The following is a 21,308-nucleotide window of genomic DNA, read 5'->3' as shown; positions in this document are numbered from 1 at the left end:
AAAAAACAAAAAAACAACAGTTCTTCAGAATCCCTTTGTGTAAATATCATATGGGAGCTTGGGTGATTTTTTTATTTTTTTGCTCAGTTTTCTAAACCACATGAATTCATAAAGAAAGGCAACATTTTTATTTAAAAAAAAACATTCAATAAGTAAATAATACAACAAAATGTAGTTGAACGCAAGGAAAACCTTTGTAGAAGCAAAAGATATCTGACTAACGCTAAAGTAAAACATGGCAAATAATTAATTCAGCATTTACAACTGTTGCCTAATATGTCTCAATGCAGGTTTTTTACTCATTATTGCCTAGATTACAAATGTTAATGCTATTGTGTGTTAACATCATTCAAGCACAGTAATGGTTCTATTGTTGTACTCATATTATAAATCCAAAGTTGTTCTTATTGCTTGAGCATGGTCTAGGCCAGTGTTTCTCAACCGCGGTCCTCAAGTATCCCCCAACAGGTCAGGTTTTCATTATAGCTAAACTAGTGCACAGGTGAAGTGATCAGCTGATTAGTAACACCATGGTTACTAACTTGCTCTCGCCCATCAGCTGATTATTTCACCTGTATACTGATTCAGCTATAATGAAAACCTGGCCTGTTGGGGGAACTTGAGGACCGCGGTTGAGGGCACACTAACATCTATATGTTGGGCACACTAACTCTCTCGCATAATAGACTTCTGTAGATAACACACCCTGCACTATCCATTATGCTCTACTTGTACCAATAAGATAATTTCTTACCATTTTAAGTAATTTTATAAAAAGTAGGTTTAACTGTCCAGACTTCATTGCCATCATAAATGAACACAGTGCACTGCTCATCACATTCAAAGGAACATAAAACCTGAGAAACAAAATTTAAGATATGAAATAACTACATGAGCCTTCACTTTATTGTAATGCATATTGGATAATTCATATTTATAACCTACTGATGTAACAATCATCCTTTTATTAATATACCTCTTTTAAATAGATATATTTTATAATAATAAATATAATATAATAATAATAATTATAGGATAATTATAAATATAATATAAATATAATAATTATAGGATAATTCTGGCAGGAAACGTAACCACTGACACTTTCACTAATGAGCTGCACTGTCAGCTTACCATTGAGCTGTGCAGGCGCTGACTCTATTACCCATGATTCTTATATGTTGGACACACATGTAATGTTTGCCCCCTATTGAGCATTTGAACAGGTACGCGCGTTGAAGATTTTAATATTCATGACACTAATTAAAATATTATCTATTATTGGAAAACGGCAATCATAGATTACTGTGACTCAGTGCAGGAGCTGTTTACCGCTATGAAATACCGGTGTTCTGGTAAGAGAGCGAACTTTGGAAAACAGCGAACCATGTCACTTCCTGTGACGTTACATCAGCTGTTTCACAAATTTTGGACATAATGCGCATTCGTGCCAGTGTCATCACATACCTGGCCGCATACGTCACTGGTACAATATTTAGAGCTGTAAAATTCCGGGACCCTTTCTAGAGCGCATGCGTGGGATTTTGTATCACAAATGGTACACTCATTGAAAGCTGTTTATTCAGCTCCTCTGCAATATTCGGAACTCCACCCCCCACTGCAACTACTCCCATTACTACTACTACTCTAAAGCTGAGTCTCCGTGCAGTAAATCTATTGGTTGATTAACAAAGAAAACAATGAATTGGAGATGTATGAAACACAATGACATTGAAGGGAGCCTGTGAAAAGCTGCATTGGATCAGCAGAAGAAGCAGTGGTTTGTCATGCACGAGCACGGAGACTCAGCTTTAGAGTAGTAGTAGTAATGGGAGTAGTTGCGGTGCGGGGCAGAGTTCCGAATATTGCAGAGGAGCCGAAGAAACAGCTTTCCATGAGCGCACCATTTGTGATACAAAATCCCACGCATGCGCTCTTGAAAGGGTCCCGGAATTTCACAGCTCTAAACATTGTACCAGTGACATATGCGGCCAGGTATGTGATAACGCTGGCACGCATGCGCATTACGTCCAGAATTTGTGAAACAGCTGATGTAATGTCACAGGAAGTGACATGGTTCGCTATTTTCCAAAGTTCGCCCTCTTACCAGAATACCGGCATAATGCGGTTTTCAATAAAGAGTTATAACAAGGTATAAATGAGTAATTTAATAGTTTTAATGCTAAAAAGTTTGTTTAAAGCTTTATAACACGGGGAAAGTTTTCTAAAAATTGTGACTTTTATGACCCTTTAAAGGGATAGAAAGTTCAACTTTGAAATGTACATGGGCCAGATTAAAAGTGGAGCAACAAAATGTGCTGGTATTACTAGTCCATGGTCAAATGGATATAAAGTTTAAAATTTACATTTGCATTGGGGTATTTTAAATTTAAATAAAAACATTTTGCATTTCACTTCCATTAGCAGAAATGCTTTCTAGTGAAAGTTACTGTGTTTCAGTGGCATATGCACATATGCTGTGAGGGCCCAAATACCAATATTCAAGTTCAGAGAGAGTATTGTGTCTGTGAATACTTAATTTGTGTCATACAAGGTACTGCTGACTCTCTGAGCAGGAATGGTGTAAACAAACCCTCACAGCATATGTGCATATGCAATAAAAAAAACAGGAATAACTTTTACAATAAGCATTTTTGCTAATGGAAGTCTATTGGAAAAAAATCTACTGCTCAGTAGATAAAAGGGACAACAACTCCCTCAGAAAATAATTGGTTTATTCAGCACAGAGGCATAATTTTTTTCCAAAAAAGAAAGCTCTGTTATACATTGTGGAAAATTATCTTCATTTTTTGATAGAACAGAGGAAATTTTCACGTCCCTTTAATGAACATGTAAAATGAGCATGCACAAAAGATTTAACATAAAAAAGCAAGTGAGCGGGTAACAAATGTATTTCCAAATCCTGTGAAATATGTGCATGAAAAGGATTTTCTGGTAGATTTTAATATTGGTGTTGAATTGTCCACATTATGTTATCATACCACAAATACATTGGTTATCCCTGCTGCTTCAAACATATCAAAATAGAATTTTGATGGATTGAAAGTTAGTTAAAGGGACAAAAATCTATCATGAATCAGATAGGGAATGTTATTTTAAACAACTTTCCAATTTACTTTTATCACCATCTTTGCTTTGTTCTCTTGGTATTCTTAGTTGAAAACTAAACCTAGGAGGTTCATATGCTAATTTCTTAGACCTTGAAAGTCACCTCTTATCTAAATGCATTTTGACAGTTTTTCACCACTAGAGGGCATTAGTTCATGTGTATCATATAGATAACACATGAAGTTACCTTGGAGCCGGCATTGATTGGCTAAAATGCATGTCTGTCAAAAGAACTGAATTAAGGGGGCAGTCTTAGATACAAGGTAAATAGTGTATTAATATAACAGTGTTGGTTATGCAAAACTAGGGAATGGGTAATAAAGGGATTATCTATCTTTTAAAACAATAACAATTCTGGTGTAGACTGTCCCTTTAAAGGACATAAACATGCAAATAGAAAAAAGTTTTAATGTGTTAGAACATACTATTAATGCACTGTTGCATGCATATAACTACTGTATATGTCTATTTAACCCTGCAGAAGAGTTAAACACATAAATAAAATCAACTTCAGAGCAGCAATGCACTACTAAGAACTAGCTAAACACATTGAGGGCTAGATTACAAGTGGAGCACTATTTAACAATTTCGCTATAGCGCTATTTGCACTAGAAATAACGTTATTGCGCTTGCGCTAATCCAACACACACAAAAGGCCAAACTTACAATATCGTGCGCAGTAACCTATTCCCCTATAGCAGGCAAGGAGCAAAACAAGTGGGGAAAACCACCCTACCCGCATGCTAACCCGATCGCATAGTCTCATGTGCGCTAACCCGACATGAAAATATAGTATTTCACATTTCAATGTTCTGCACAGAGAAGAATATGTTCTATTTATTCATAAATACATATTTCTACATATATCTGATGGTATTTTGGTACAATATATATTTATACCTATATATAAATATACATGATTATATATAGGTATAGATATATACAGATATATATAGTACCATCTATTTATACATTGGAATGTGAAATATTTACAGTAAATACACAGTATAACACTTTATTAAATACAAATATTGCATAAATGTGCTTTTTCATGTTTTCCTCTATATAACTGCAAAGGGCTCCAATGCTTCTATATATGTGTATATATGTATTTATGTATTTATATGTGTATATATGTCTGTAAATACATATATACACATATAAATACATAAATACATATATACACATATAAATACATAAATACATATATACACATATAAATACATATATACACATATAAATACATAAATACATATATACACATATAAATACATAAATACATATATACACATATAAATACATATATACACATATAAATACATAAATACATATATACACATATAAATACATATATACACATATAAATACATAAATACATATATACACATATAAATACATAAATACATATATACACATATAAATACATACGTACATCTGTATAGACATATATATATATATATATATATATATATATATATATATATATATATATATATATATATATATATATATATATATATATATATGCATCTTTAGGCATGTATATGTATATATCTCTATGTTAAAGCACTTTGCATGCCTTTTTTTCTAACACCTCATAGCCTTTATAATTTTTGTGTGCAATATTTTTTTGTAATAATTTTTATCAGATGGTGTTATTATGAGTGTAGCTGTACTTTGTAATGTATTTTTTATGTGTTTTTCACAAAACAGTTAATCACAGCTCTGAGGATGCGGTAATCATTTTACTGATCGCGTTTACTTTCAACTTGTAATACCAGCGCAATTAAACTTGCGCACAATCAAGAAAACCTGATATTGCTTGTGCGCAAACGTTTGCACTTCACTTGTAACCTGCCCCTGAGTGAGCCAATGACAAGAGGCATAGCTGTGAAACCACCAATTAACTACTAGCTCCCAGTAGTGCATTGCTGTTGCTCAGCCTGCCTATATTTCATAAAATAATACCAAAAGAACAAATGAAATTTGATAAATGAAGTAAATGGAAAAGTCTTAACATTGCATGCTTTAATATCTGAATTATGAAAGTTTAATTTTGACGTTCGTGTCCTTTTAAAAACCCTTGTTTGAGTGTTATTTGGACTATCAGACTTATTTACTTTTATTCTTAAAGGGACATGAAACCCAAAAAAAAATGTTTCATTATCCAGATAGAAAAAACATTTTTTTAAATGTTTCCAATTTAGTTCTATTATCAAATTTGCTTTGTTTTCTTGTTATTCTTTGTTGGATAGATATCTAAATAGGTAGCATGCACATGCCTGAAGCACTTCATAACAGGAAATAGTGCTCCCATTTAGTGCTCTTGCTAATGTATAACATTGTTACAAAAATACTGCTTATAGTACTGCAGACACGTACACACTCCTGAGCTTACCGTCCTGCTTTTCAACAAAGGATAACAAGAAAATGAAGAACATTTGATAATAAAAGTACATTGAAAAGTTGTTTAAAATGATATGCTCTATCTGAATCAAGAATAAAAAAAAATGGGGTTTTATGTCCCTTTTAACCCCTTAGTGACCACAGCACATTTCCATTTTCTGTCCGTTTGGGACCGAGGCTATTTTTACAGTTTTGCGGAGTTTGTGTTTAGCTGTAATTTTCCTCTTACTCATTTACTGTACCCACACATATTATATACCGTTTTTCTCGCCATTAAATGGGCTTTCTAAATATACCATTATTTTATCATATCTTATAATTTTCTATAAAAAAAAATATAAAATATGAGGAAAAAATGGAAAAAAAACACACTTTTTCTAACTTTGACCCCCAAAATCTGTTGCACATCTACAACCACCAAAAAACACTCATACTAAATAGTTTCTAAATTTTGTCCTGAGTTTAGAAATACCCAATGTTGGTATGGGCCAACAACATAAGCGGCAGCACTTTCGTCCCCTGGATGTGTCGGAGGTACTGCTGCGCACGCCGGATTTGGGCAATATACAGTTAAAAGTTCCTATCTCAAGCTCATACACGACTACACGGAGGGTACCTATGATGCCTAACCTGATCTTAGTACCTATTGGCTCCGGTGGGCTGGCGGATTGTCCTGCCGCAGAGTGACTTCCCCTCTGGACAAATAGCGCGTCAGGTCCCTGCTTTAACAGTCTGTTCGTAAGCGGGTAAAGTAAAGAGAGCAGGGTCGCTGCCGAGGCACATGATTCCCTTCATGAGGTACTGAACCCTTGTATGACTGTAGAGATCCAGCCGGTTGTAGAAGTCTAACAGAAAGCTTTATAATTTGCGGCCGGCCACAGTTAGCCATCTGGCACTGTGCACGGAGCACAAGGTTTCCTTTGAGACTGTGTCTGAGCTGCTTGCTAACTGGCAGTGTTGACTACTGTGGATTCGTTGAAGAAGTTTTACTGCCGATTATTTTGCCCAGGTTTTACCTAGGTGACCGTTTGTGCTAGAATTACAGTCTTTATCCATTGTTATATTTTGGTCCCCTAGTAGACTGCCTCTATATAGTTTGTCCTGCACGCAGGACTGTGACAGAAAGAACTTTAAATTCTTGGACTCGACAGCTCTGGGAGTAATATACACCTAAGAAGTCTACCTCTGAGAACTCCCATGTGTTATACCCCAATACTATTATATTGTGGTCATATATTGCTTATAGTGGTATGATTAATATAACAGTTTTTTCTCCTGAATATTGTATTCTAACTGTTGGGTTGTATTAATAGTATTTCCTGCTATACTGCATATACGATCTTAGAGCAATACCAGTAGGGAATGTGTTTTTTTGTTTTTTTTCTTAAAGTCTTGTCCTAACTATAACTTATATAGTTACACACTATTGTACGCTCTATAAGAAATACTATTTTTGAGCCTTCTCTAATTTTTGTATTTGATTTCAGGGAAATATGTATCTTGTTACAGGCTAGTTTCCTTGTATATAAGCTGCAGATTCCGGCTAGGATTTTTGCAGAGCAGGTTTGGATTCTTTTAGTGAAGTCAAAATCTGCTACGAATTGTGCTAACATCTACGCTGAAAGCTCTCTGATATAAAACTGTTGCTTATATAAAGGGTTGCACTTTAGATAAAGTTAAGAACTAGGGAATTCATTTAAAATAAAGTTGCCACTTGTAATAGAAGTATAAGCACCTCATCACTTTGGAGCACACTCTGTTATACTCCCTTTTCAGTTAAAGTAATATTAATAATAGAAGCACAAGCACTTTAAGAGATACTTTGTCCTAGTTTCGCTTCTTTTGCGGAGTTTGCTTTGAGGCGGAACTACCACATATAATAGAGGTAAAAGTATCAAGGAAACACTGTTACACAATCTTTTCCTCTTTAGATTAGATAATAGTTAAAGTAACACTAATTATAGAACTATTTGCACGATAGATAGCACATTGATATAGCCTCCTCTTCTTTCTATTTGAGTTAAGATTAACACAAACACAAATTTTTTATACGTAGGTATCACAGGAAATATTTTCCTGTGCTGTTAGACGGTTAGCAATTATATAAGCACTATAGGTAGTAATTGGTATTAGTTTTCTTGGGATTATTGAACTCAAACTATAATAATATCCCCACAACTAATAGAAATGTAATCACTATAAAAAGCACGTTGTTAGGGTTTAAAATTTATATTAAGGAGGTCTCCCAGTAACTGTGGAAACCTCAGAGAGGTTTTTTTTTCTCCCCGATATAAATTGCTGCCCATAAGCTGGGTTACATCCTAGATCAGATAAAGAATTAGGAAGTGCACTTAGAATAAAGTTGTTAGTAATAATATCTTGTAACATAATATAATATAATATAATACAGGTTTTTTTCCTTTCTACTTTGGAGCTCATCCTACACACTTGATAAGTCACGTATTGTTAGGGCTTAAGGCTTATAACAAGGAGATTCCCTAGTAATTCTGGAAACTCCGGACAGGAATGGTGATATATTCCCTAGAGTAAGCTTTTATTGCCGGACATATTGAACCTCCCTTAGAATTCAACTTCTAGCTAGTCGTATTTTAGCTCCCATCTTACATAGTTAGTATCTGCTTCATTGTACATAAATAAAGGGAACGTCTGGTTCATGGACAGGTATATGCTTCAAAGGAGCTCTCCCTCCAACATGCCTCCTAAATCAATAAAAAAGGGAGCAGCAGGAATCTGGACTCCAACATTGTCTCGCCTCAAGAAAAAGGTGTCTCCAACCCTTTATCCAATAACATGACAGAATTTGCAGCCGAAGTGGCAAAAATTTTGACACCCCAATTTGATATGATTAAACAGGAGATCAGAAATGAGATATCAAACCTCACTACAGAGGTAAGGCAGTTCTCATCAAGACTAGATGAAATTGAGAACAGAATTTCGGATCTGGAAGATAGATTCAATGTACAAGATCCAATTATGGATACCTATAGCAAAACTACTTCACTGCAAGCCAAGATTGAAGATCTTGAGGATCGGTCGAGACGTAACAACTTAAAAGTGATCGCTCTTCCTGAATCTCCTGAATTTCAAGATCTAATGACCTTTGTCACCACTACATTACCACAGACTTTGCAAATTCCAGCTCCTGCTTCTCTCTTTCAGATTGAAAGGGTACACAGGATAGGACAGCGTCGCGAACATAACAATGCTCATAGACCCAGACCAGTGATTTTTAAATTTGTGAATTTTCAAGACAAACTGCTGTACCTTAAGCATTACAGGAAATGTAATCCTTTTTCTTTAGGCCCACATAAGTTGCTAATGTTTCAAGATTTCTCCTCTGAAAGCCTATCCAAAAGAAGAGATATGTCTTTTTTCTACGGTAGGCTTCAGAGGGAAAATTACAACATTAAGCTGATCTATCCTGCAAAGCTAGTGGTGTTGAAAGAAGGTATCTCGCATAAATTAAATAATGTTATGGAGGCTGAGACTTTTTGTAGAGAAGCAGGTGTACCTTAAACATGTATTTACTACTATCAGGCAGGTGTTCTATGATAGTAGATATAGAATATCTCTACTTCAGGAGTTACCTAGTTGATATATATGGTTTGTATTTGTCAACTGTGATCCAATATTGTTTATTACACTTTATGACATATGTTGTTTGCAGAAATGGTGTAATGGGGGTTTGTTGTGCTGTGTTTTTTTGTTTTTTTTTCTCTTCCTCTCTCTCCGCCTTCCTCCCTCATCCCCAACTCTCTTTGAGGTTGTTTATTTCCATGGCTTGTCCCTTCTAATATAAATGGGCCCGCAAGACAATTAGATTTGATGGCTCTTAATTTCAACCTATTGTCTTGGAACGTAGGCGGCATTAACTCCCCAATTAAAAGAAAATCCATAATAAAATACCTGGGGAAATTTAACCCTGACATAGTTCTTTTACAGGAACTTCATCTTAAATCTCTTGAAATCCCTAAGCTTAAGTCTAAATGGGTGGGTGAGGTTGTGGCGACTCCATTCACATTTAGGAAGAGGGGGGTAGCCATCTTATTAAATCGGAAGCTAGAATATCAGATAACTAACACTGAAACTGATCCCGAAGGTAGATTTTTAATTTTGGAAATTGAAGTTAAGAGTATTAAATATATACTTTGCAATATTTAGGACCTAATCAAATTGATCATAAGTTCTGGACGGCCCTTTCAGTAAAACTACATTGATTTATAGGGTCGAATTTAATTATTGCGGGGGATTTTAATTTGACAGCGGATCCCTTTCTGGATAGTTCAAACAAAAGGTAGTTAAATAGTAGAGGTAGGAAAGCTCGGACCTTTCAGAAATTGTGCTCCCATTTGGGTCTGGTCTATATATGGCGGGTACAGAACCCGGACGTTCGCACCTATACATGTTTATCTCAAGTTCAGCTGTCTTTTTCCAGGATCGACTATTTCCTGGTTTCAGAATCAATGCTTAACTGGAACTGGGTGACCAAAATCGAGGATATCGTCCTCTCCGACCACGCCGTTATTTTGTTGAGTTGCGGCACCGGCAGCATGCATCTAGGTAAGAATCATATTTATTTTCCCAGATCTCTGAGCAACAATATTAAGTTTCAGAATCAGTTACGTTTGAAAGGGCGGATTATTATAATAATAACGAAAACTATCTAGATAAAATTGAAGTGTTCTGGGAGGCATCTAAGGCCGTTTTACGTGGAGAGATTAAATCCTACACGTTCCATTGGAAAAAGAATTGTAGCCTAGTTGCTAGACAGCTTGCCAATCATGTTAAAAATACATACAGAGCCTATATTATCAAGCACACTAGAGAATGCTGGGATGCATATGTCACAGCAAAGACACTTTGAGATATGCATATCAAACAGAACAGTGCCCAGGAAGAACTTAGAATGAAAGCAGTATACGGTGGCTTCACAGGGAGATCGGCTAAGTTTTTAGCCAGATTAGCTAAATCCTCCCCCAGACATGCAATTTCTGCCATCAAACAAGGAGCTATAAGGTATACGAACCACTTCGATATTGAAAGAGTATTCTATGAATTCTTTCAAGACCTGTATAAGCAAGATCCCCCCAATCTAGACAAGAAACAATTATTCTGGGAAAAGATCAAGGTGCCAAGATTATCCTTAGAGGCCAGAGACGCTATTAATGGTCCCATTACCAAAGGGGAGATTATATTGGCAATTAAGAACGCAAAACCTAATAAAGCGGCCGGACCAGACGCACTCCCCATCGAATACTATAGAATCTTACAAACCCAGGTGACTCCTATATTGACCAAACTATTCAATCTTTACTTCTCAGAGAATACTAGGTGTACTCCTTCCTTTACAGCAGCGAACATCTCGTTAATCCTAAAAAAGGGTAAAAATCCTGAGCTGCCTAGTTCTTTTAGACCCATCTCTGTCCTCAACACCGACTACAAGCTGCTGGCAGTTATTGTGGCCTCTCGATTGAAACCACATATGGGTGACTTAATCCATGAGAACCAATCTGGTTTTATGTCTGGGCGGAACCCCATAAGAAATACAAGGAAATTATTAATCCTGATTGAGTCTTTCTGGAATAGGTATAAGTCCTCTAACGCCTACGAAAGTATAGATAAGGCTATCCTAACAGTCGACGCGGAGAAGGCCTTTGATCGGGTCGGTTGGGACCATCTGTTCTTCGCTTTAGACCAATTCGGATTCTCAGGATACTTTACCAATTACATACGGTTAATTTATAGCGCCCCTTCATCTGCGGTTATTATCAATAATACGTCCACTCAACAATTTGACTTATTCAGAGGGACCAGACAAGGCTGCCCACTTTCCCCTTTCCTATTTAACATCAGTGTAGAGCCTTTGGCCATCTGATTAAGGCAAGAACTTGATGGGATCTCATTGGCGGATGAGAAATTGGTCCTGCTTCTTTACGCGGACGATCTTTTATTATTTCTATCCAACCTCAAGGTTACTTTACCTATCTTGCAGGCTACTATTCAAGAGTTTGGGGAGATTTCTGGATTTAAGATTAACACCTTAAAATCAGAACTAATGTGGTTATATAAAAATCCCTCACACTATATCAATCACACCTTCTTAGAGGTCTCCCAGATCACATATCTCGGCCTCCGATTATCCAGAAACCCGGAAGAGTGGTATAAGTTAAACTACAGGCCGGGGCTGGACTATTGTAAAAAAAAATTGGAGGAATGGACTATGTTGCCCATATCTTTATCTGCTCGCGTGACTTTGATTAAATCAGTCATTTTTCCAAAACTTCTCTACATTTTTCAAAATATCCCTTGGTTTTTACATAAAAAAGATATCATTATATACAATAGAGCATGTTCCAACTTTTTATGGAATGGAAAGAGACCGCAGATTGCCTGCCATAGGCTCATGAACTCCAAGTTGTCAGTTGGCCTTGCACTCCCTAACATCCAGATGTATAACCTGGTTATTATATCCAGATTTGCAATAGATTGGTTAACTGGAAAGGATCAAATCTCCTCAGTTACCTGGGAATCCCAGATAGTGGCCCCTTTTCAGCTGAAGGCCCTCCTGCATTGCCCACTCACCTCACTTCCATCTAATATATTTTACTTGTCTACTTTTAAGAATGTTATTGTGGCTTGGCAGAGACTATGTACGGAAATTGATTGTTCCCCTTACGTTTCACAATACCTACCTATTTGCGGCAACCCGGATTTCGGTCCAGGTCTTTCCAACCAGATATTCAAAGAGTGGGAGTCAAAAGGTCTTAAACCTATGAGTCAAATACGGGATGCAGAAGGCCATCCATTATTGTTTGCGGAAATTGCAAACAAATTTGATTTAGGTGCACGCGAGTTCTATGCCTACCTTCAAGTCAGGCACTTTCTTCAAGAGCTGCTTACAAAATATGGGAATAACTGGACTATGGGCGAATTACATGCCAGGATTTCTATTTACGCTTCAGGAATGCAAGCAATTTCCCCATTATATTTACTTATAAACCAGAAAGTGTCGAGCTTGCAGGTGAGTGACATGGTTGCAATGTGGGTCACCCAGTTTCCAGATATAAATGAGCATACTATAATTGGGAGCTTTAAAATAACTCAACAGAGTTGGGTTCCGACATCATGGAGGGAGTCGCAGATAAAAGTCGGTTTACAGAGATACCTCACACCTGCTATTCTTTCAAAGTGGTACAATACAAGGGTTCTCTGTTCTAGATGCTCGACAACAGAAGCAGATCTATTTCACTATTTATGGAGCTGTCCCAAAATATGCCAATATTGGAGGAAAATCTCTTATTGGATGACTGTAGTCCTGAAATTGGAACATAAGCTATCCCCAATTGAAATTTTCTTTCTGGTGAAATTCCAAGGAATAATTAAGAATTATTGTCTGATAAATACTATAATTTTAACGGCACATAATCTCATCTTTAAATCTTGGAAGGCATCTTCAGCACCTACAATGACACAATTTAAAACGGCTTTGATTAATCAATTCCCGACAGAGCAGTTTAATATACCATATCCGCAAGATAAATATTTGGCCGTATTCTTTAAAAAGTGGGAAACGTTTGTAAGATCTCTGCCCTTAGTACATAAAAAAAAACTGATTAAACCATTTAGAGATTCTGAGTTTGTTCTGATAAATATTCTGGCGGGCCATTTTCCTGGAGACTGCGCAGCTGGCATTGAGTGAACCGTCTGTGGGAGGTGGGGAGGTGGGAGAGAGGGGGAATTTTTTTTTTTTTTTAGTTTGTTTGTGTTTTTTCTTTGGGGGGGGGAATAATTGTAAAAGACAAAGCAAAGGGGAAGAACGGTTAGTAATATGATACACTTGTAGTTGGTTATTTCATGCACTCATAGTTGGCCATATATATGGCCGTTCTGTATCTTCTTCAGGACATGTATTAATGTATGGGGTCCCTTGACTCTTACTCTGACACTTATTGTTATTATTCAAATATGTATGTAATATTTTATCAATTGTGACGCACTGTTTTACACCTTGTAATTGATTTTGTTGTAACTCTCCTATCCTTTGCTATAAATAAAGTTTTTAAAAAAAAAAGAAATACCCAATGTTTACATGTTCTTTGCTTTTTTTGAAAGTTATAGGGCAATAAATACAAGTAGCACTTTGCTATTTCCAAACCACTTTTTAAAAAAATTAGCACTAGTTACATTGGAACGCTGATATCTTTCAGGAATCCCTGAATATCCCTTGACATGTATATATTTGTTTTTAGAAGACATCCCAAAGTATTGAACTAGGCCCATTTTGGTATATTTCATGCCACAATTTCACCGCCAAATGCGATCAAATAAAAAAAATAGTTCACTTTTTCACAATTTTTTTCACAAACTTTAGGTTTCTCACTGAAATTATTTACAAACAGCTTGTGCAATTATGGCATAAATGGTTGTAAATTCTTCTCTGGGATCCCCTTTGTTCAGAAATAGCAGAAATATATAGCTTTGGCGTTGCTTTTTGGTAATTAGAAGGCCGTTAAATGCCACTGCGCACCACACGTGTTTTATGCCCAGCAGTGAAGGGGTTAATTAGGAAGCATGTAGGGAGCTTTTTGGGGTAATTTTAGCTTTAATGTTGTGTAGTAGACAACCCAAAGTATTGATCTAGGCCCATGTTGGTATATTTCATGCCACCATTTCACCGCCAAATACGATCAAATAAATAAAAACGTTACATTTTTCACAATTTTAGGTTTCTCACTGAAATTATTTACAAACAGCTTGTGCAATTATGGCATACATGGTTGTAAATGCTTCTCTGGGATCCCCTTTGTTCAGAAATAGCTGACATATATGGCTTTGGCGTTGCTTTTTGGTAATTAGAAGGCCGCTAAATGCCGCTGCGCATCACACGTGTAGTATGGCTAGCAGTGAAGGGGTTAATTTGGTAGCTTGTAGGGAGCTTGCAGGGTTAATGTTAGCTTTAGTGTAGAGATCAGCCTCCTACCTGACACATCAGACCCCCTGATCCCTCCCAAACAGCTCTGTTCCCTTCCCCACCCCACAATTGTCCCTGCCATCTTAAGTACTGGCAGAAAGTCTGCCAGTACTAAAATAAAAGGTATAGTTGTTTTTTGTGTGTGTTTTTTTTTTAGCATATTTACATATGCTGCTGTGTAGGATCCCCCTTAGCCCCCAACCTCCCTGATCCCCCCCAAACAGCTCTCTAACCCTCCCCCTCTACCTTAATGGATGCCATCTTGGGTACTGGCAGTTGTCTGCCAGTACCCAGCTTAGAATAAAACATATATATATTTTTTTTTTTTTAAATTTTCTGTAGTGTAGCTTCCCCCCCGCCAAAGACAAACCCCCACCCCCTCCATGTACCCTAACGTATGATGTAGGGCATACTCCCACCCCCCTTTCTCCCACTTCTGAAACAACAATTTCTGTAGTATAGCGGTTCCCACCCGCTCCTGCCCCGTGCACGAGCCCGCCCGCCGCCCCCGTGCATGCATCGGATGGCCAAGCAGTGTTATTGCTAGATGCCTCGATATCGAGGCATCACTGCAATAACCGGAAAGCAGCTGGAAGCGATCAGGATCGCTTCCACCGCTTTCCAAGACCAAGGACGTATGCCATACGTCCTCGGTCGTTGTGTCTTTTTTTTTAGGACGTATGGCATACGTCCTTGGTCCTTAAGGGGTTAATAATGCAATACAACATATGATACATTCAAATAAATGAAGGTATGTTAAAAAGTTTACCTAATACTAAAACACTTGCTTAAAGCAAATAAAAAGGCCATAATAGGCAAAAACGGACATGCATGTCATTTTACATCTATTGTCCCTACACTACTACTTTATAAGAGTTAAACACACAGTAGAAGTGCTGCTAAGGATCTGCGCACTGCCTGTCCTGAGCAGAACCCACTGTTGATCCATTTATCAGTGCTAGTCGCACGACTACTGGGTGTTTCACTGGCTTGCAAGGGTTAAACACAAGGCTGATAGTGGTAGAATAATATGCTTTAATGAATTAGAGCATATCACTTTTCAAATATACTGGCCCTTTAAATAAAATTGATTAGAAAATATTATTTGAACTTGTTATACACAGGGGAAAAATACAAACACAAAGCGTTTGCCTTTTTTGTGGATGAATAATATTTCTATCATTTGATAACAATAAAAAGCAATACAAATCCTAACCCAGTAATGAGCTGTGTAATGCATTTTTTTTAGAGTATAGTTTGGAAAAACAGATGATTTTCAACAAATAGAAGGGAGCTAACAACTTACAGATACTTGTCTTGCTACCAGGAAACCGGCTGCCTTTTATGGCATAAAGGTAGGATCTGAGTTAATGAATGGGAAGAAAGGAAAACAAGCTAGTCAGTTAACCAGCTCTCCATTCATGAAAACAAATTCTCTGAGGCTCATTTCCTTATTGCCAGAGGTCTTTTTCTGCTTAGTTGCTGATGTGTTTTGCTGCCAACTCATAAAAAAAAAAAATCTCTTGTTTAAAGGGCAGACTATGAGTAATAAACAAATAATACAATAACTTGTTCAACAGGAGATAACATTAGGTTAAATATTTAAAAATGAACATTCATTCAGTGCACCATAGATGTCCCTTGTGTGTTTTAATAACCTTAGGACTTATATATGTTATCTTGATTTTGTGCTGGAGAAATAGTCAATGTTATTTTCAATCTATATAATCTTATATACCAGAGATGTCCAACCTAATGACTGGGGGCCACAATGTTCTCTTTGAGCGTTATGTATCTGTCTTTCCTATTCTCCATCCCATAGAAATTATCCATCTCACACCTTTTGTAACACTGTGTACTTTTTTTTACCAACAGTGGGCTAGATTACAAGTGGTGCATTAAAAGCAATATCGTGCCCGCTTTAACTTGCGCGTGCATTACAAGTTGAAAGTAAACACATTGGGGCATATCTATCAAGCTCCGGATAAAGCTTGAGGCGCTGTGTTTCTAGAGAGCCTGCAGGCTTGCCAGAAACAGCAGTTATGAAGCAGCATTGCTGCTGGTGCAATGCTGAATACGGAGAGCGTATTGCTCTCCGTATTCAGCGAGGTCTGGCGGACCTGATCCGCACTGTCGGATCAGGTCCGTCAGACTTTGATAAATAGAGGCCATTGGCTTGAGCACAATTTAATTTAATGCACGTTAGGTTAGCACTGCTGAAACGTTTGCATTAATTTGGGATGATTTCAGTCCGCCACCTAAAAGATGGCAGAGAATTTAAGGAGCCGCGGTCTTACATTTTTTTATAAGGGTTCAAAGGTATATAGTATATAGCCATGTATTTGACTGTGAAGGGCATATATATATCTATATATCTATATATCTATATATATATATATATACAGGTGGCCCTCGTTTTACAACGGTTCAATTTACACCGTTTCAGAATAGCAACCTTTTTTTCCAGTCATGTGACTGCTATTGAAAAGCATTGAGAAGCAGTGCATTTATTAAAATAGCCAGTAGGTGGAGCTGTCCGCTTGTGTTGCAGCAAAGCCAAGCAAACTGACATTAATCAGTTTAACCAGACCTGAGCTATCAAGCAGATTTCAAAGGAACAAGATCTTTCTGTCTATAAATCAGTCCAGATTGGAATGCATAGAAAGAACGGTTTGCAGAAAAATGCAAGTGAAGTCTGTGTTGTGTGATTATTTTATTAGGTTTATAATGCTGTTTAGCAAATGTTTTTGTTCATTTAACTTAGTTTAATGATATATTCTGTGTTGTGTGATTATTTTATTAGGTTTATAATGCTATTTAGCATTTAAAGTCTTCATTTCAAAGCTTTAAAAATAATGTATTAGGTGTTACTTATGACAATTTTGAGAGGGGCCTGGAACCTATCTCCCTTACTTCCCATTGACTTACATTATAAACTGGGTTTCAATTTACAACGGTTTCGATTTACAACCATTGCTTCTGGAACCTAACCCCGGCGTAAACTGAGGGCTACCTGTATACATATATATATATATATTTGTGTTTATATATGTGTGTATGTATATTTTTATATTTATTCATATATACACATTCATATATACACATCTATAAAAATATATATACATACACTTTAGAGCCCAATATTTTTATTCAATAATAATAGTTATTAATGTGTTTTAATAATAGGGGAAAATGTTCTTTGCATTTTTAAATTAATATTTCTATTTCTATCAGTATGTAGGTATAGCTATATATTTTTCAATAAAAATAAAAAGAACATTAGAATGTAAAATATGCGTAACACGCTTCTGGCCTAACGTTGGGTCGGGTTAGCGCACATGAAGAATTAGTTATCTTAAAGCATATCATGTAAATATAAAATATTAAATATTGAAATATTGAAAAAATAATAATTATTAATAATTATATTTCTTTCATGTAATTGGCAAGAGTCCATGAGCTAGTGACATATGGGATATACAATCCTACCAGGAGGGGCAAAGTTTCCCAAACCTCAAAATGCCTACAAATACACCCCTCACCACACCCACAATTCAGTGGAGGTGGTGAAGTAAGTTTGTGCTAAGATTTCTACGTTGATATGCGCTTCTCAGCATTGTTGAAGCCCGATTCCTCTCAGAGTACAGCGAATGTCAGAGGGACGTGAAGGGAGTATCACTTATTGAATACGATGATTTCCCTAACGGGGGTCTATTTCATGGGTTCTCTGTTATCAGTCGTAGAGATTCATCTCCTACCTCCCTTTTCAGATCGACGATATACTCTCAAATTACCATTACCTCTACTGATAACTGTTTCTGTACTGGTTTGGCTATCTGCTATATGTGGATGGGTGTCTTTTGGTAAGTATATTTCTTTCATGTAATTAGCAAGAGTCCATGAGCTAGTGACGTATGGGATATACATTCCTACCAGGAGGGGCAAAGTTTCCCAAACCTCAAAATGCCTATAAATACACCCCTCACCACACCCACAAATCAGTTTTTACAAACTTTGCCTCCTATGGAGGTGGTGAAGTAAGTTTGTGCTAGATTCTACGTTGATATGCGCTCCGCAGCAGGTTGGAGCCCGGTTTTCCTCTCAGCGTGCAGTGAATGTCAGAGGGATGTGAGGAGAGTATTGCCTATTTGAATTCAATGATCTCCTTCTACGGGGTCTATTTCATAGGTTCTCTGTTATCGGTCGTAGAGATTCATCTCTTACCTCCCTTTTGAGATCGACTATATACTCTTATGTATACCATTACCTCTACTGATTCTCGTTTCAGTACTGGTTTGGTTTTCTACTACATGTAGATGAGTGTCCTGGGGTAAGTAAGTCTTATTTTCTGTGACACTCTAAGCTATGGTTGGGCACTTTTATATAAAGTTCTAAATATATGTATTCAAACATTTATTTGCCTTGACTCAGGATGTTCAAACATTCCTTATTTCAGACAGTCAGTTTCATATTTGGGATAATGCATATGAATAAATCAATTTTTTTCTTACCTTAAAATTTGACTTTTTTTTCCGTGTGTGTCCCACACAATAAACTTATTCACAAACTATATCTCCTTGGTCTAGATTCAAAAATTGTGAACTGGGTGGAATGCTGGCTTAAGGACAGAAAACAAAGTGTCTTAGTAAATGGAGTTCATTCAGCAGAGGGGGCTGTTACTAGTGGTGTTCCTCAGGGGTCAGTTCTGGGGCCTGTTTTGTTTAACATATTTATCTGCGATATCAGCAAAGGGCTACAGGGGAAAGTATGTCTCTTTGCAGATGATACAAAAATTTGCAACAGAGTGGATGTTCCAGGGGGGGTAGACAAAATGAGAAGTGATATACAACAATTGGAGGATTGGACAAACGACTGGGATCTAAAGTTTAACACAGCAAAGTGTAAAATAATGCATTTAGGGAAGAAAAATCCAAATGTTAATTACAGACTCAATGACACTTTACTGACTGTTACAGATGAGGAACAGGACTTGGGAATTATTATTTCAGATGATTTAAAACTTAGTAAACAATGTAGTAATGCAGCGAGTAAGGCTAGCAGAATGCTTGGATGTATTGGTAGAGGTATTTGCAGCAGAAATAGTAAGGTTCTTATGCCACTTTATAGATCATTAGTTAGGCCTCATCTTGAGTATTGTGTGCAGTTCTGGAGACCATATCTTCAGAAGGATATTAACAAACTTGAATCTGTGCAAAGGAGGGCTACCAAAATGGTACATGGTCTAAAAAATAAAACTTACCAGGATAGGCTCAATGACCTAAATATGTATAGCTTAGAGGAGAGAAGGGAAAGAGGTGATATGATAGCAACTTTCAAGTACATTAAAGGGTTTAGTAAAACTGAGGCTGTGGGTATTTTACATAAAATGGAAAATTCAAGAACAAGGGGTCATGAGCTCAAGCTAAAGGGTAGTAGATTCAGGAGTAATTTGAGGAAGCACTTCTTTACAGAAAGAGTGATTGATTTATGGAATAAACTTCCTCAAGAGGTAGTAGCAACAAACACTGTGGGGGACTTTAAAAATGCATGGGACAAGCATAGGGCTATCCTACGAACTAGATAAGTTTATACTGTTAGGTAAGGTCGGGCAGACTTGCTGGGCCTATGGCTCTTATCTGCCGTCAATATCTATGTTTCTATGTTTCTATGTTAGGCTCGCGGGGGCTGAAAATGCTTCATTTTATTGCGTCATTCTTGGCGCGGACTTTTTTGGTGCAAATTTTTTTTTTCTGTTTCTGGCGTCATACGTGTCGCCGGAAGTTGCGTCATTTTTGACGTTTTTTTGCGCCAAAAGTGTCGGCGTTCCGGATGTGGCGTAATTTTTGGCGCCAAAAGCATTTAGGCGCCAAATAATGTGGGCGTCTTTTTTGGCGCTAAAAAATATGGGCGTCACTATTGTCTCCACATTATTTAAGTCTCATTATTTATTGCTTCTGGTTGCTAGAAGCTTGTTCACTGGCATTTTTTCCCATTCCTGAAACTGTCATTTAAGGAATTTGATCAATTTTGCTTTATATGTTGTTTTTTCTATTACATATTGCAAGATGTCCCAGATTGACACTGAGTCAGAAGATACTTCTGGAAAAATGCTGCCTGGTGCTGGATCTACCTAAGTTAAGTGTATCTGCTGTAAACTTGTGGTATCTGTTCCTCCAGCTGTTGTTTGTAATGAATGTCATGACAAACTTGTTAATGCAGATAATATTTCCTTTAGTAATGTTACATTACCTGTTGCTGTTCAGTCAACATCTAATACTCAGAGTGTTCCTGTTAACATAAGAGATTTTGTTTCTAAATCCATTAAGAAGGCTATGTCTGTTATTCCTCCTTCTAGTAAACGTAAAAGGTCTTTTATCACTTCTCATTTTTCAGATGAATTTTTAAATGAACATCATCATTCTGCTTCTGATAATGGTTCCTCTGGTTCAGAGGATTCTGTCTCAGAGGTTGATGCTGATAAATCTTCATATTTATTCAAAATGGAATTTATTCGTTCTTTACTTAAAGAAGTCTTAATTGCATTAGAAATAGAGGATTCTGGTCCTCTTTATACTAAATCTAAACGTTTAAATAAGGTTTTTAAATCTCCTGTAGTTATTCCAGAAGTTTTTCCTGTCCCTGATGCTATTTCTGAAGTAATCTCCAGGGAATGGAATAATTTGGGTAATTCATTTACTCCTTCTAAACGTTTTAAGCAATTATATCCAGTGCCATCTGACAGATTAGAGTTTTGGGACAAAATCCCTAAAGTTGATGGGGA

The sequence above is a fragment of the Bombina bombina genome, chromosome 6 (assembly GCF_027579735.1).
Source record: "Bombina bombina isolate aBomBom1 chromosome 6, aBomBom1.pri, whole genome shotgun sequence".
NCBI lineage: Eukaryota > Metazoa > Chordata > Amphibia > Anura > Bombinatoridae > Bombina > Bombina bombina.
The sequence above is the reverse complement of the archived record's forward strand: the minus strand, read 5'-3'. Positions refer to the sequence as shown.